Source organism: Salvelinus sp. IW2-2015, linkage group LG17 (genome assembly GCF_002910315.2).
Source record: "Salvelinus sp. IW2-2015 linkage group LG17, ASM291031v2, whole genome shotgun sequence".
Lineage (NCBI taxonomy): Eukaryota > Metazoa > Chordata > Actinopteri > Salmoniformes > Salmonidae > Salvelinus > Salvelinus sp. IW2-2015.
This window is the reverse complement of record NC_036857.1, coordinates 8,149,025-8,165,026: the sequence shown is the minus strand read 5'-3', so window position 1 is coordinate 8,165,026 and position 16,002 is coordinate 8,149,025. Positions and strand designations below refer to the sequence as shown.

The 16,002-nt window shown below is 43.8% G+C and overlaps 1 protein-coding gene across 2 annotated transcripts in view; it reads right to left on the bottom strand.

Moving 5' to 3' along the window:
- The window catches only part of LOC111976597 (proline-rich transmembrane protein 3), a 24,922-nt gene extending 11,493 nt beyond the window's left edge, over nucleotides 1–13,429 (bottom strand). The window contains exon 1 of one of the 2 annotated variants that reach the window (XM_024005553.2): nucleotides 13,201–13,429. The gene's annotated coding sequence lies outside the window, so the exon portion shown is untranslated. Of the gene's footprint in view, nucleotides 1–12,011; nucleotides 12,919–13,200 lie in introns of those variants that run through there. The other variant, XM_024005554.2, reaches the window with a different exon arrangement.
- Between the last annotated feature and the right edge of the window lie 2,573 nt (nucleotides 13,430–16,002).

Below are 16,002 nucleotides of genomic sequence, written 5' to 3'. Positions count from 1 at the left end.
TTGGCCTCTTCAGGGAGTTATTTCCTACGCCAGCCGTGCTTCTACTACCTGCTTGCTTGCTGTTTGGGGTTTTTAGGCTGGGTTTCTGTACGCACTTCGAGATATTAGCTGATGTACGAAGGGCTATATAAAATAAACTTTGAAATATTATGAGTAACAGATTTGTTTTTTTTTATTCTGAAGCTTGCTAATCCAAGCAGGCTGGTTCTTAAGTTATTTTCTCATGTTCTTGACCCAGTTTGTTTTAATTCTAAAATTCTATTCATTCACCACGTTGCCTATGCTAACCAAATCAATTGGTCTGTCGCTACAAGAGATAATGATGGTGAGCAGACAAGAAACCTCATAATAACGATTTAATTAATTTATTATGTTTGGAGGAAAAAGGGGGAGGCTTGCAAGCCCGAAGAACACCATCCCAACCGTGAAGCACAGGGGTGGCAGCATCATGGGTGCTTTGCTGCAGGAGGGACTGGTGCACCACTAAATAGATGGCATCACGAGGAGGAAAATGATGTGGATATATTGAAGCAACATCTTAAGACATCAGTCAGGAAGTTAAATCTTGGTCACAAATGGGTCTTCCAAATGGACAATGACCCCAAGCATACTTCCAAAGTTGTGGCAAAATGGCTTGAGAACAACAAAGTCAAGGTATTGGAGTKGCCATCACAAAGCCCTGACCTCAATCCTGAAAAAAGAACTGAAAAAGAGTGTGCGAGCAAGGAGGCCTACAAACCTGACTCAGTTACACCAGCTCTGTCAGGAGGAATCAGCCAAAATTCACGCAACTCTTTCTCCAAAAAGCTTGTGGAAGGCTACCTGAAATGTTTGACACAAGTTAAACAATTTAAAGGCAATGCTACCAAATACTAATTGAGTGTATGTAAACTTCTGACCCACTGGGAATGTGATGAAAGAAATAAAAGCTGAAATAAATCATTCTCTCTACTATTATTCTGACATTTCACATTCTTAAAGTAAAGTGGTGATCCTAACTGACCTAAGACAGGGRATTTTTACTCGGATTAAATGCTGGGAAATGTGAAAAACYGAGTTTAAATGTATTTGGCTAAGGTGTATGTAAACTTCCGACTTCAACTGTATATAAACATGATTAAAGTGACCAGTGTTCCATGTCTATGTACATAGGGCAGCAGCCTCTAAGATGCAGGGATGAGTAGCCGGCTAGTGACTACGTTCAGGGCCTGGTAACATACACATCACTGTCTTTGGAATAAAATGTCACTTCCGCAGAACACACATGATTACCTCTGCATATATCATTTACACATTAACTTGGTAGAGCTCTCAGAGAAAAACACATGCAACCACATATTACATATTGCGTTACATATTATGCAACGCAAAGCTAGAGGGGTCAATACAGCATCAGAGGTATAGGGATATGTTTGTATCTCTCTGGCGTACTTGGGTTCATAGATATGGTCTTTGTGTGAATCTCTCTCTTTCTTTATTGAGTTTTTGTATAGTATGTGTTTGTGTTTGTTTGTTTGTGTGTTTGTGTGTGTGTGTGTGCCTATGTAGAGGGGTGTTTATAGCTGTTCTGCTGTGCTGACTCAGAGGGCATGTCACTGAATTCTCCCAGAGGTCCAAGCGGCACGACAGCAGCACGCACACAGAGGGGTGTGGTGTCGTGTATAGTTACAGTGCTGTCTCTTATACACATCTAGATGTGTATAAGAGACCACACACACACACACACACACACACACACACACACACACACACACACACACACACACACACACACACATGCAAACGCACACACTCACACACACAGACCCGACTTTGGCCCACACCTTAAGCTGCATAATGCAGAAAGCCTGCAGAATGATCAGAGCAAAGGAGCACAGATGGTTCCACTCCTCCAAGGCAGATGAGCACTATCTCTCTATCTGTATTTTTATCTTTCTCATTGGCTTCTTCTTTCTCTCTCTGACACTTTAACTCTCTTCTCTCTATATGTGGACTATCTCTTTTTATTTCTCCCAGCCTCTTTCTACAGTTTCTCTATACCTATATTACTAACACTATCCTCTATTCAACTGAACCACCTGGACAAGAGGAACTCCTACGTGAGAGTGCTGTTCATTGACTATAGCTCAGCGTTCAACACCATAGTGCTCTGCAAGCTCATCACTAAGCTCAGGACCCAAGGGACTGAACAACTCCCTCTGCAACTGGATCCTGGAATTCCTGACGGGCCGACACACTGACCCTCAACACAGGGGCCCCTCAGGGGTGCATGCTTAGTCCCCTCCTGTACTCCCTGTTCACCCACGACTGCGTGGCCGCGCATGATTCCAACACCATCATTAAGTTTGCTGACAACACAACGGTGGTTGGCCTGATCACTGACGACGATGAGACAGCCTATAGGAAGGAGGTCAGTCACCTGTTAGTGTGGTGCCAGGACAACAATCTCTCCCTCAACGTCAGCAAGACAAAGGAGCTGATCGTGGATTAGAGGAAACGGAGGGCCGAGCATGCACCCATCCACATCGACTAGTCGAGTGGGTCGAGAGCTTCAAGTTCCTCGGTGTCCACATCACTAAGGAATTTTCATCGTCTACACACACCAACACAGTCGTGAAGAAGGCACGACAATGCCTCTTCCCCCTCAGGAGGCTGAACAGATTCACCATGGGCCCTCAAATCCTCAACAAGATCTACAGCTGCAACATTGAGAGCATCTTGCGGAATGCAGTGTTTAGTTTTTGCTCKACAAAATGGCACCGATCTCATCCAAAAAGTTGACTCAAGTTTGCCAAAAAGCACCTAGAAGCACCTGATGATCATCAATACTCTTGGAAGAATGTTCTATGGACAGATGTCAAAAATATGACTTTGTGGACGACAAGGGTCCCATTATGCCTGGCAAAAACCAAACACTGCATTCCACAATAAGAACCTTATACCAACGGTCAAGCATGGTGGTGGTAGTGTGATGGTTTGGGGATGCTTTGCTGCCTCAGGACCTGGACGACTTGCCTTAATTGAAGGAACCATGAATTCTGCTCTGTATCAGAGAATCAGAGAATGTCAGGCCATCCGTCTGTGAGCTGAAGCTGAAGTGCAGTAGGGTCATGAAGCAAGACAATGATCCAAAACACACAATCAAGTCTACATGAAAATGGTTAAAAAGTAAAACATTTGAAGTTTTGGAATGGCCTAGTCAAAGTCCAGACCTAATCCCAATTGAGATGTTGTGGCAGGACTTGAAGCGAGCAGTTCATGCTTGAAAACCCACAAATATCGCTGAGTTAAAGCAGTTCTGCATTGAAGAGTGGGCCAAAATTCCTCCACAGTGACGTGACAGACTGATCAACAACTACAGGAAGCATTTGGTTGCAGTCATTGCAGCTAAAGGTGGCACAATCAGTTATTGAGTGTAAGGGGGAATTACTTTTTCACACAGGGGAATTGGGTGTTGCATAACTTTGTTAATTAAATAAATAAAATAAGCATTCATTTATTTTGTTATTTGTAAACTCAGGTTCCCTTTATCTAATATAAGGTTTTGGTTTAAGATCTGATAACATTCAGTATCACAAATATGCAAAAATTGAGAAAATCAGAAAGGGGGCAAATGCTTTTTCACAGCACTGTATAATATATATATCTATCTCAATTACCTCGTACCCCTGCACATCAAAATATCAAATCAACTCGGTACTGGCACCCCATGTATATAGCCAAGTTATCGTTACTCATTGTGTATTTATTCCTTGTGTATTTATTCCTGGTGTTATAATTGATCTATTATTTATCCTTTTTTCTCTGTGCGTTCACTCCAGGTCTGAATCAACAGCAGTAACATTGTCTGAAGGTGATGCAGTAGAAGACAGTGAACAGGCTGCTCCTACAGTACATGATCACACAATCCTATCAATCATAGTAAAACAGCCGTCAGTCTGTCTAATCCTCATACAGTCGTCATGTCTGTCTGTCTTAACCAGGTGTGGGCTATTGAGTCAGAGGATGAGGTAGTGACTGAGGGGGATGTTTTTCATAAGACCAGGGGTGAGCTGCTCTGGTACCAAGGGCATCTGGGTGTGGAACACAGCACCAACACACAAACTAATGGATGGGTTTAAGCAGGTGTATTAAATTAGAGCTGGGCTGAAACAAAAGCATGCACACCCTGCTGCTCTCCTGGATCAGAATAGCTCACCCCACAGGTCTTATCAAAAACACCCCCCTTCCTTCATTCTGGCATCCGCTAACTCAAAATCCCCTCCCCTACCCACACACACAACCGGATACTGTAACTCAYAGACTAGGGAGAAACTACCCAAAGGCACAGATCTAGGAGCAGCTTACCCTCACCAAATCCTAACGTTAACCCTTAGAGAAGAAAACAAAAAACGGATCAGTATCTCGGGCAACCTCATCCTACTCCTTATGAGTCATTAATTCCCCTTCTATACCAATGCCTCATTCTCTTAAATCACATGTAGAAGAACAAACATATGTGCGCTAATCCTGACGTGTGTGTTATGCTCATGAACAACATATGTGTGAAGTGGTTATGGGAGTGACATACGTGAGTAAGTATGTGTAAGGACACTGTGTGTGTGTGTGTGTGTGTGTGTGTGTGTGTGTGTGTGTGTGTGCGTGCGTGCGTGTGTGCGTGTGTGTGTGTGTGTGTGTGTGTGTATGTGTGTGTGTGCAGGTGTGTGCACCATCATGGGAGAGTGAGCATATGTGAGAAAATCTATGGGTACATGTGAGGAATTTAAATCTTAAAAGGGGCAATCTGCAGTTCAAACAATAACAAAGTCACCCGCCACTGTTTCAGTAAACAGCTGAGGGATAGAGCTGGAGAAATGTAACCACTCTCAAATTCAAAGACAGAGCTATGGGCTCCCGAGTGGCGCAGCGGTCTAAGGCACTGCATCTCAGTGCTAGGGGCATCACTACAGACTTTGGTTCGATTCCAGGCTGTATCACAACCGGCCATAGGACAGCGCACAATTGGCCCAGCGTCATCTGGGTTAGGGTTTGGCTGGGGTAGGCCGTCATTGTAAATAATAATTTGTTCTTAACTGACTTGCCTAGTTAAATAAAGGTTACTTGAGAAAAAAATTTAAACATTTAAATGCAAGGACTAATCATTCATGATATCAAAATTATAATTTTGACCATATGGTGTTTGTTTACAATTACATTATTTAGCAAAGAGTAAAACAAGTTCATAATTGGGGTTCTGATGGGGTAACAGTTGAACGAAGCTCATGAGGCCTTTACAAGTTATATTCTACAAGAATCTGTCACGTGTGCTGCCTCTCCGGCCTCTAGGTCACCAGGCTGCTGATTATTGCGGACACCTGTCACAATCTTCACGCGCACCAGCGCCTCATGACAATCACCTGGACTCCATCACCTCCTTGATTACCTGCCTTATTTATGTCACTCCCTTTGGTTCCTTCCCCATGCGTCATTGTTTCTGTTTCAGTTTCATGTGGTTTGGTTTGTGGTTCCTTGTTTTATATTATGTTTCATTCATTAAATTATTTACTCCCTGAACTTGCTTCCCAACTCCCAGCGCACGCACACGTTATACAATCAATGGCTATATATCATGAATTTAAAAGTCACAAAACACATGTAGCAATCACAGATTGTCCCTGTAACTGAGATCTTGCTAATAGCATGTGATGCTCAAATACTCCCATATAGATGTTAAACAAAGCTGAGAAAACAGACTAAGAAAGACAGAGAAATTTATGGATTTAGGGCAGGATAGTGAGAGAGAGAAGCACAGAGAAAGAGAGGAACAGAGAGAGAGAAAGAGAGTGTAAGTAAGAGGTATACGTCTCCATCTCCACCTCGTCACAGTAGTTTTGCTGTTTATTTTCTTTCTCCCACTCAACCATCTCTTTCTCCCAGACTCCAGCCTTCTGTTGGCCAATCCACCTCAGATGAATCACTCTGTTTACCCCCCCCCCCCCTTTCACCCCCTTCCCCCGTTCTGGTGGTTATTTCAACATGGTTGTATTGTACTCCTGTGGGAGGAGATATAGGGCAGTGAAGATAGAGAGATAAACAGAAGAAGAAAATGAGAGAGGGAGGAGGGTTGGGAGAGATGCATGGAAAAAGGTGATGGATAGCTATATAACGATGCAGACAGTGGAAGGTACAGAGAGGGGGAGTGGAAAGTATGGAGAAAGAAAGGAAAATAAATGAGAGAGAGAGAGGGAGAGGGAGAGGGTGAGGTGAGCATTAGGGATATAATGAAGCAGAGAATGTGGGCGGCAGAGAGACACGGTTTCAGGGGAAACTGACTCAATGATGCTGGTATGTCTTGACCATAGCAAATTAGTCTGTGTGTATGTGATTGAGTGAAAAATAAAGTAACAGAGACAGGAGGGGATAGAGAAACTGTGAGGGGGCTAGAAGTGTGTACAGTCTCTAAAGTTATGATGAGGTGTGTGTCAAGATGTCACTCTGGGCAGCCTGGAACACAGTGGAACTAAGCCATCTCACCTTATCACAGGGTAAAACTAGCAACCTGGCAGTTGACTTTTAACAAACTGACAGTTGAAAAATGGGCCTACAAAAAAACATTGCCCCTCGATGGTAGTCTTACTACTGCAATCACAGTTCATCCAGTGTGAGTGTGTGTGCGTAGGCGGTGGTCCTGATTTAAGACACTCTGAGGGCCCTTAGCCAAATGGGATTCATAGAGAGGAGAAACACCCTGCTGCTTTATCTGAATCCCTGTCAACATTAATCTCTCTCTCTCTCCCTCTCTCTCGCTCACACACACACACAATACTACAGCATCTGTGAGTGTCTTGTGTCTTTCTGTGAATATCTGTAGAGGGCAAATGGGTGCAGGGAGGAGGAGGGTATTTATATCCTGAGATCTGTCCCTTGAGGCAGAAGAACACTAAATGCGTGCAATGGAATGGAGGAGGGGGGTATGTCGTCACTCTCACAATAACGTCTCTATTCATCTACAGGAAGGCCTGAGGACAATATAATATAGTAGAACAACATGCAACAAGCTGAGGATTGCCATACATACAGATATATATTGCATGACACCACTACTACTACTACAAGTAAAGTTACACTTCTCTCTGTTTGTAACACTTCTATTACCGTAACTAGACTGCTAATGATAATACTATTGATTCTACTAATATCAGGTGCAAAAATGAAACAGGTGCAAAGCAAACCCTTATTTCCAAAAAAGAATGGCTTCCAAAAACCACAGGCAAATATCAGGAACTGTAAAGTTAATTCCTTAAGCTCAAACTAAACTGAACCTAAACCAAGCCACATAATCATAGCAAGCCAAAATACCTCTACAATTCTGAAAGAAATCTCTGTTCCAGATTCAACTGAAATGACCACATTTCATAGCCACTTTTGACCCACACATTGCCCAGACCGACATACATGCGCACACACACACACACACACATACACACACGCGCACACACTCACACAAACAATCTCTTTCTCTATACTTCTTGCACACACACACACATTTTTGCCAGATTCCAGAGAGTCTGAGCATCTTAATTTGAGTGAATATTTCCAGAAACAGACACTATCCTGTTTGTGGACAGAGTGATCGCTGAGTTCTCCCCAGCAAGCACCAGTCTGAACGGTGACATACTGGCCTTCATGCATGTGTGTCTGCATGTGTGTCTGCATGTGTGTGTGTGAGCATGTGTGTGTGTCTGAGAGTGAGTGAGTGAGTGAGTGAGTGAGTGAGTGAGTGAGTGAGTGAGTGAGTGAGTGAGTGAGTGAGTGAGTGAGTGAATGGGAGTGACTGTGGGGTCTCGAATGTCAAGGTGGCCCTCTAATAAACAGGATTAAAGAGAGACTGAATTACGTTAGAACCTTAGAACAGGAAGACCGGAAGTGGAGAATGACAGAAAGAATGGAAGAAAGAGACAGAAAAATAAAGTTCAATCTGGAGAACAAGAGAGTGGGAAACAGAGGGGCAGAGAGAGAGGAGAGGTAAGAGAGAAATAATGATCAACGGACTGATAGCATACATGCGGAGAGAGAGGGAGAGAGTGAGAATAATAGGGGAGGTTTATAGCTCAGAAACAGATAGAGAAAGAGACAGAAATAGAGCACTCTAGAGAGATATGCCATGGAGGGACACTGAGCGGTTCCAAAGTCCAACAGAACAGTTAAAGCGGCAGTGCAGTCAAAAACTAGATTTTTCCTGTGTTTTATATATAATTCCACAGTATGAGGTTGGAATAATACTGTGAAATTGTGAAAATTATGATAATGCACATTCAGTGTAAGATCTGTTTGAAAAAACTGCTTGAAATTCCAGCTTGTTTGGCTCACTGTGGTTTTTGGATTTAGGTTAATAGACCAATAACAAAGAGTTAGCCCTCCTCTCTGCCAATAACAGCTAGTTTTTAGGTTACACATCTCTCCCATTAGGCTCCTCCAATTAGACCCCTTTCTCAGACCACTCCCAGACAGTCCTAGCATAATTCTTGCTTGATAAATTGCATTTAGTTATTTTAGTTTATTTTTGACCATTTTAATTGAAACAATCACAGTAATGTACTTTATTGTTACCCAGAAATGATTTGATATTGAGATAAAAATGGCTGCAGTGGACCTTTAAAGTATTACTGCATTACCCTCAGCTTAAGGTACCTATGTATGGCCTATAAGAGTGCCATGAAGGGGAGAGGTGAGAGGACGTGTGTGTGTGTTTGTTTGTGGTATGTATGTATGTATGTATGTATGTATGTATGTATGTATGTATGTATGTATGTATGTATGTATGTATGTATGTATGTATGTATGTATGTATGTATGTATGTATGTATGTATGTATGTATGTGTGTCTATGTATGTATGTATGTATGTATGTATGTATGTATGTATGTATGTATGTATGTATGTATGTATGTATGTATGTATGTATGGGGTAAAGGAGGTTAGAGGGGCTCGATATGATCCTTAAGATTCCACCATCTTGCAGGAATGTAAACAAACCGCTCACTATCAAACCAGACCATCCCTCCTCTGACACACACACATACACACTAACTCACTCATTTATTCCCAACAACTCTGATTACCTGTAGCGCACTATCTCTGTCTCAATACCTTGATGAGAAAACATATAGTTATAAATACATTAAGCGTTTAAAGGATCCAATGATAAGCACAACATGCAGTATTTGTGATAACTGTCATGATATGTTATCTCCAAAATGAGTTCATAAATACCTGGTGAAAGGAACTCCATGAAACCTATAGACACACCATCATGAACCCTCTATTCACTAAAGGTCGTTGACCCTGACCCTCTGTCCGGGGCTATAACCCTGTCCAATGTGACTTGGACCACACAGAAGGGTCACATGACAAAGCCTTAGAGATGTGTCCATTGGTCCACTGGGTTGGGCTTGTTATTGTGGCTCCAGAACCAATCATCTGACTCCTGCCTTCATGTTTTGACCTCTGGATGAGGTGGACACCCAACTACATCGGAGGCAGACATCTTCTCTGATGTTCTGCCTCTTCTGAGACAGGCCACAGTTCAAAGGCCAAGATTGACTCTGACAGGGAGGTATTTTAACTACAGTTAGACACCCACTCACGCATGAACACACGTACGGACACACAAAGGTCAAATACGGGTTGCCTTTGTAACACTAATGAGCGGAGCATACAGAGGATCATGGAACCCCAAAAACACATTTGTGAATACCAACACTATAGTTCAGATGTGAATACAGACAGAGCAGAGACACACACAGAAAACACACCCTGATTGGCAGACTCTTAACTGATGATAAGAGCTGAGAGTAGTGGAATACTGAGGAGGCTACCCATCCAAAGTACTCTTATAATCGCCATCCGGCACAGCCAGAAGAGGACTGGCCACCCCTCAGAGCCTGGTTCCTCTCTAGGTTTCTTCCTAGGTTCCTGTCTCTCTAAGGAGTTTTTCCTAGCCACTGTGCTTCTACATCTGCATTGCTTGCTCTTTGGAGTTCTAGGCTGGGTTTCTATATAAGCACTTGGTGACATCTGCTGATTTAAAAAGGGCTTACTAAATACATTTGATTGATTGATGAGTCATCCATATGGATCACTTTCCCTGTAGAATGTTAGAATGTTACACTATCCACAGCATAATGTCAGATCACAAGTTCTGTGATCTACACACTTTGCAGTCTTCTGTCAGTTTTTTGTTCTCTATTCTGTCTGCTCTGTGTTCTGTCTGCTCTGTGTTCTGTCTGTGCTCTGTGTTCTGTCTGTGCTCTATGTTCTGTCTGCTCTGTGTTCTGTCTGTGCTCTGTGTTCTGTCTGCTCTCTGTGTTCTGTCTGCTCTGTGCTCTGTGTTCTGTCTGCTCTGTGTTCTGTCTGCTCTGTGCTCTGTCTGCTCTGTGTTCTGTCTGCTCTGTGCTCTATGTTCTGTCTGTGCTCTATGTTTCCTGTCTGTGCCTGTCTCTCTGTGTTCTGTCTGTGCTCTGTTGTTCTGTCTGTGCTCTCTAGTCTCTGTCTGCTCTGTGTTCTGTCTGTCTCTAGTGTTCTGTCTGTGCTCTTGCTGTCTCTCTGTTCTGTGCGCTCTCTGTTGTTCTGTCTGTCTCTGTGTTCTGTCTGTGCCTCTGTGTTCTGTCTGCTGCTCTGTGTCTGTCTGTTGCTCTGTGTCTCGCTCTGTGCTCTATGTTCTGTCTGTGCTTCTATGTTTTCTGTCTTGTTCTGGTTCTGTCTGTGCTCTCTGGTTCTGTCTGCTCTGTGTTCTGTCTGCTGCTCTTGTGTTCTGTCTGTCCTCTATGTTCTGTCTGTGCTCTGGTTTCTGTCTGGCTCTATGTTCTGTCGTGTTGCTCTGTTGGTGTCTGTCTGTGCTCTAGTTCTGTCTGTGCGTCTTCTGTCTGCTCTGTGCTCTTGTCTCTGTCTGTGCTCTATGCTGTCTGTTTCTGTGGTCTGTGTTCTGCTTGTGCTCTATGTTCTGTCTTGCTCTGTGTTCTGTCTGTCTCATGTCTGGTCTGTGCTCTATGTTCTGCTGTGGTCTGGTGTTCTTGTCTGTGCTTCTATGTGCTGGCCTCTGTGCTCTGGGTTCTGTGGGTCTATGTTCTGTCTGTGCTCTGTGTTCTGCTGATGCTCTGTCTTGTGCTCTATGTTCTGTCTTGTGCTCTGTGTTCATGTCTTGTGCTCTTGTTCTGTCTGTGCTCTTATGTTCTGTCTGTGCTCTATGTTCTGTCTGTGCTCTGTGTTCTGTCTTGTGCTCTATGTTCTGTCTGTTGCTCGATGTTTCTGTCTGGTGGTCTGTGTTCTGTCCCTGCTGCTTATGTTCTGTCTGTGCTCTGTGTTCTGTCTGTGCTCTGTCTGTGCTCTATGTTCTGTCTGTGCTCTGTGTTCTTTCTGTGTTCTGTCTGTGCTCTGTGTTCTGTCTGTGCTCTATGTTCTGTCTGTGCTCTGTGTTCTGTCTGTGCTCTATGTTCTGTCTGTGCTCTATGTTCTGTCTGTGGTGTGTCATAGTGCTTGGTCAGTAGGTTTTGGGGTTGGTTGTGAGTGATGTTTTCTGTCGGGTAGCCTTTTTGTTCTTGAAGGTTTTGTCAGTCAGATATGGACAATTCAACAGTAACAGTTGTATGGTTTGGTTAAATTTTCAATCGTTAGTTTTTGTTTGACATCAATTTTAAAGTCTTAGCATCATTATTTTACCGTGGAATTGCCCATATGTGAACTATCTGTCCTGCTGTTGATGGGGGATCTGTCTGCCCTGTGCACTTTACTATCTGTCCTGCTGTTGATGGGTGATCTGTCTGCCCTGTGCACTTTNGATCTGTCTGCCCTGTGCACTTTACTATCTGTCCTGCTGTTGATGGGTGATCTGTCTGCCCTGTGCACTTTCCTATCTGGAGAGGATTTCCCTCCCACTATCCTGCCAGCTTCACACCCCACTCTGGCCTAACATTTGACAGAACGATAAACTCTTAACAGATTAAACCATAAAAATTTGCTTTGATATCCCATACCTTCAAGGTGGTCTGGAGTGTATGGTCTGCACGTGTCCCTTCTAAAAGCCTCCTTCTCTAAGATAATAGTAGGTATCAAAGTAGGCAGTAAATCCTCCCAGAGGAAAATGCTGTTCTTGGGGTTGACATTCTGTTATTCTAGTCGGTGGATCGACGTGTTTTTGTTTCTCTTTGCAATCCAAGTGGTCTGGCAGGGCTCTGTGTTCAATCCAGTAGCTCTTTGGAGCAGTTTGCCGCCCGTTACGATCCAGATTCGCAGTGGCACGCCCCCCTCGCTCCCTCCTTCTCTCCCTCTATCCCTCCCTCAACTGGATTCAACTGCGGCTGTCGTTGAAGCCCTGATGAGAAACAGGTGAATCTAGATTATCCAACGGCCCCATACGCCTACCCTCTGCCTCGGGCCTTGGTTGGGCAACCCTCGTAAACACACTCACAAACACACAACACGCGTGCCAGTTTGAGGACAGACCTCAGGCGCACTTTCAAATGAGCAGGCTAAAAACACACAGAAGCACTAATGGGGTTTGTTGTGTGCACATCAACGTGTTGCTTGCTCTTTCAACGAATCTTAAACTATTTGAATAATTGTAGTCCACGTCCAGAATCGAGATCTCAATAATCCCCTCATTGCGTGTGTCCAAACTGATCCCGTCTCCTTTTTCCGATTGTAAATTKGGGATCTGGGTATGTCATGTAATTAAACATGAGTAGGTCGTCGTGAAGAGAATAGTCTGGTGTTGTTGCTTATCTGGTATCATCGCATCATTGGGATGAGAGGCTCGTCTTTCCTACCCGTTCTTTCCATACGACAGGCTACAGAATTGACGATGCTGCCAATTTTCGCAACTGGTTTAAAATTTCCGCAGCAGCCTGTGTCCGCACGGTCCCCGCCTGCTCTTTGCCTCTTTCACAGATTACCAACAATATAAAAACGACTGCATGCAGCAGCCACATAAATATTTAAAGTTCGACTTTATTCATTCATCTTGACAGGATATGGCATACATAGCGCACCATAGGCCAAAATGTATAATACATTTATAATAAAAACGCTATATGAATATGGTATATTTAAACGCACAGGTCACATATGGATCATACATAGCCTGCAGGCCTATCGCATCGTCTTCGTTCATACAGTTTTAATGTAGGCTATACCCATACTCGCCTTTCTTCATTCAAAACCTACCTGCGCTCATTTGTCCCGTCCTCAGATATATGACGTCGTCTGCATCCGATTATGCCTCGGGCATATAGCAGCGGGCACGAATGCGTATCCACAGCCTCCGGTCTCGCGCTTCCACCTCTGGTGAGCCGTAAACTATAGGCTAAAATACGGAAAGTCAGTCTTCTGTCGATATTGATTTAGACTACCGCTACCAGTTCTCTCTACGATAAACCAAACCAGCAGGAGCAAGCACGGGAACTCACGCCCCTTTAAAATTGCTCCATCTCTCTCCCTCCCTTCCCCTCCCTCTCTCTCTCTCTGGCTCACATGCGGATCAACATGATTACCTCCAACCGCCCGAAGCGGTTACTATTACACAACTGATCTGCTCAAGCACCGAGACCCCGGGCCCACCAACAAATTAGCCGAAATGTAGATTCCAGCCTTACATGATGGGATGAATACGGACGTTTTTATTATCCACTCATAGTTAGAATATTCATTTTCACTCTCTCCCCCCTTCTTGAGCTCTCTCTCTCTTGAAGAAGAAATTATAAAATGTCAGGTATTTCTTTTGCTATGTTTCAACCTTTTTTATTTTATTATTATTCATAATTACATTCTGTTTTTACGTATTTTATGCTATCAGCATCTGGTAATGCGACTGTAAGACTGCATGATGAGGGTGATAATATTGACAAGGTGTGATAAATTAGTTCTGAAGCCAGCTATTTAACCTCTAGGATTGTCAGATTCTGACCATCAGTTCAGAGAGATTGTTGCAGTAAATAAAGTAGTTATGAGCTGCTGCTGCCAGCCCAGTAGTTAGGAAGTCATAAAACAATGTGAAAGCTGGCTTGACACCTAACTGTTCCAGCTACAAGGAGAAAGGCTTGTTTGTATATGAAGAGAACCCCAACCTGAGGTAATGTCTAACTTCCAACTAAGGCAGGTTGAGAATGGTGCAGGCCAGGGGAGACAAAGGAGTTGGAACAAACTGCGTTCTCATGGTGAAACTCTACCCTCCTCTTCCCCTCTCTTTCAGTCATGGAGGGGAGAGAGGCAGGCAGGGTCATTGGTATTTCCCTGTGCCAAGCTCTGCACCCTGGCTCCATGCCACCCTATCACCCCCCCCCCCCCCCCCCCTCTCCCTCAAACCTTCCGAGGATGGGTGTGTCCAGGTGATTCAGGGAGAGCCTAGGGACTGCTTAAAGGAGCAGGGGAGTTACAGATGACTCACACACACACCTGTAGTCATACACCTGTCCTTGTATAAGGACAGGGTTAGTACATGTAACACACTCAGAGACAGTGTTTATCTAAGCTGTCCATGGACTCTGTGTCAACAGTGTTCTATTCAGCGCAGGGGAGTTCTTTAACAGTGATAAGAGTAGACCCTCACCCTTCCTCTAGTCCTCCAGGCTGAACTACAGTATCTGTCCTGCTGCACCCCAGATACAAGGCCAGTGTACATGTACTATCCACAATGTCAGGCAGTGTTCCACTGCCACATAGACTGTAAACAAACAACAACCCATACACACAATGCTGAAGACTTCAGAAGGAAGTCACAGATAATCAATTGACTCCCATGTTTAAGTGATGCTCTCTCTCTCTCTCTCTCTCTCTCAGTCACACACTACTGCTCCGAGACCAAGGACCTAAAATACCCTGTTTACCTCTAAGGATTTTGCTAGTACCATTACATTAGTACTGAGCCAGCAACAAAGACAAAGAGGCTTGGGGTGAAGTGTGAGGGTTGGGGTGGGAAAACTTCCAGAGCGTAATCAAATCAGTGTGCATACAGTATGGTATGACAATATGCAAATGACATTCAAAACGCACAGAGAGACAGGAAACAAACAAACTCAGACAAATCCTCCTTCAAGTCAAGCAGGTACAAAATATTTCTCATAGCTTCACAGCTGCCCGGACAGACAAGGCAATCGCACGCATCATTTAGGTTGTTATAAAATACTTTGGAATAGTTACTCTTTATTATATCCACAGCATTTTTTATCTCCAATCAAACACAAGAGTTGCATTTATGAATGTGTCTGTGTGACAATGACTGTGTGTGTTTCCGCCTCTTTGTCGTTATCTCACAAAGAGAGTTTGTTGTCGTGTGTATGCACGTCTCTGTCTTTCATTGTCCCTCAATTATGTTGACAGTGTGGAAGACAGAGACAGAGACACAGCACATAAAGGCTACGCTATAGGAATGACCACAGCACATAAAGGCTACGCTATAGGAATGACCACAGCACATAAAGGCTACGCTATAGGAATGGACCACAGCACATAAAAGGCTACCGGCTATAGGAATGACCACAGCACATAAAGGGCTACGCTATAGGAATGACCACAGCACATAAAGGCTATGCTATAGGAATGACCACAGAATGTGTATAGTGTGAATGGGAGAATGTGTGTGCTGTGTGTTTAGCGTATGACCGGGGAATTATCCAGCTACGTTCCCTGGCTAACAAGATTACAGTAATCTGGTCCTATCGCTTGGGCCGTTTCAGCTGACCGCCTAAAATCACCCAAAAGGCCCCAATGAGTCACCAGCCCAACACAGGAGTCCATCTGTCTGCCTGTGCGATATACGAGAGAATATCTACACTGAGTGTGAAACATTTTAAGGACACCTGGGTTTTCCATTACATAGACTGACCAGGTGAATGCAGGTGAAAGCTATGATCCCTTATTGATGTCACTTGTTAAATCCACTTCAATCAGTGTAGATGAAGGGGAGGAGACAGGTGTAAAGAAGGATTTTTAGGCCTTGAAACAATTGAGACATGGATTGTGATTGTGTGC